Source organism: Lissotriton vulgaris, chromosome 3_1, assembly GCF_964263255.1.
Source record: "Lissotriton vulgaris chromosome 3_1, aLisVul1.2, whole genome shotgun sequence".
NCBI classification, from domain to species: Eukaryota; Metazoa; Chordata; class Amphibia; order Caudata; family Salamandridae; genus Lissotriton; species Lissotriton vulgaris.
Genome location: NC_141689.1, coordinates 1,626,492,785 through 1,626,494,782, shown reverse-complemented (window position 1 = coordinate 1,626,494,782; position 1,998 = coordinate 1,626,492,785).

The window sequence follows — 1,998 nt, the reverse complement described above, 5'->3', positions numbered from 1 at the left end:
TCTCCCCGGCCTGGCTAGGGTTCGGTAGCTGGGACCGGGCCCGGGGCTTGAGCTTCGTCTGGCCGGGCCTGGGGTGCGTGAGCCCCCCGTCCTGCAAGCCGTCAGAGGGTCCGGGTGCTGGGGACGGGGCTCCACCGGGGCCCGGGGAGGCTCTCCCCGGCCTGGCTAGGGTTCGGTAGCTGGGATCGGGCCCGGGGCTTGAGCTCCGTCCGGCCGGGCCTGGGGTGCGTGAGCCCCCGTCCTGCAAGCCGTCAGAGGGTCCGGGTGCTGGGGACGGGGCTCCACCGGGGCCCGGGGAGGCTCTCCCCGGCCTGGCTAGTGTTAGGTAGCTGGGACCGGGCCCGGGGCTTGAGTAGGGCTGGGCGGAGTTCCACTCCGCAAAATTTTGGAAACATTTTTTTTGTGGAAAACGGCGGCGCGTCCTGGGGTGAGGTTCCGTGACAATTGTAAGTGGTGTTTTTAACTCGCACGAATATGGTCGAGTCTGGTATCTATGAACCGCAAATGACGAGTTTAGTAAGTGTGCGCAGTTTCGCTGTGCTAACTTAAACCGTTCGTTTGTTATGTGGGTTTTTCGTCTGTACCCACAGGTTCCATCTTAGATACGGCATCCATTTTGTCTCTTGCCCTCAATTAGCCAGCGAACGGACGTTGTCCGCTTCGCGACCCTGGGACTCCCAAGATATTTTCGGAAGACACATGTCCTTTGTAAGTGTCTTTATGACGAGGGGGATGCTACTGTAAAGCAGATGGCGCCGCTCGAGGCTCATCTTGCCGCACGGACTTATTGTCTCAGCCGTGCATCTCATTAGGCACGTCCCTTTGATGCCTGTATCTCGTGTTTCCCGATACCTCCCCTTTTACACCCTTTCCGATCTCCCCACTGTCTCCGTCTTCCTCTACACCTGTCCTTGTTCCTATTTCGATCTGTTTTACTGCTGATTGGAATTCGCTAATGGTGGGAAGATGGGTTTTTACAGTTGGGAACCACCAAATGTTTCCGCACTTATGTTCCGGACCTCATGTGTATCAAAGTGACCAAAGCGACCCCTCTGGGGGATAATGGTGGGAACCGGGTTGTAAACTTTTGTGTGCCATATTGTCCTATGGGTAAAAACTGTATAAAAGGAGCGATCCACAGAACCAATTTGAAGCAGTCTCCCCGAACTACACTCGATGTACTTCCTGTGATTTCTGTGTTCCCTGCAGCAAATAAACCTTGAATCTTTGACGCCGAAGGAAGTGTCCCGTGTCTCTGTCATTCGTACGCCGGAGCAGGTTACCCACGAAGGTTTCAGGTGTTGTGCCCTGGCACCGCTGGGTCCTAAAGAACCCAGTCCTTCAGTTGGCGCCCCACGTGGGGCTGCATCAGTGGTACCGGTCCAAGCCCGACGATCGTGAGGAACTTCGTGTGAAATCTCCGAGGGAAGGTGCACTCCGCTTCATCGATCCTGTTGTCGAAACAAGTGGCCCGAAGACTTTTCCCGCGAAGATTCCCGCCTCCTGACGGCTGCGACGGACTGCTGCCCTGACTGTAGACCTGTTTTGGCGCCTGGCGTAGACCTTGGTATAGCGAGACGATTGACGGGCCTTCCTGGTGACGCCATCGATCTTTGAGTTAAGTATTTGTGGGTCGCTCCCAGAGTTCTTCGTTGTTGACACTTTAGCGAGTGTTTTTGTTGTTAACGCTGTGTGAGTGTTTTTGTCGGTGACACTTTGCTAGCGTACTTTGTTGTGTTGTTTGACGACTGCAGCCGCCAAAAACCGAGGGTTTTGTTCTTTGCTGGGACTTGGTAAATCCCGTAACCCTTGAAGTTTGTGAAACTCGGCTAGTGTGCAAGATGCCTGGTCGCACTACTTTGTTTAGTTGTTTCAGACCTTGTGGTACGGATTCCCGACTGGAGGACTCATGTCCGATACCTCCAGTTGGAACTCCCACTTATGAACTGTACAGTAAGCATGGGCTAGGCCCAATTACCTTTAACGATTATTGGATTA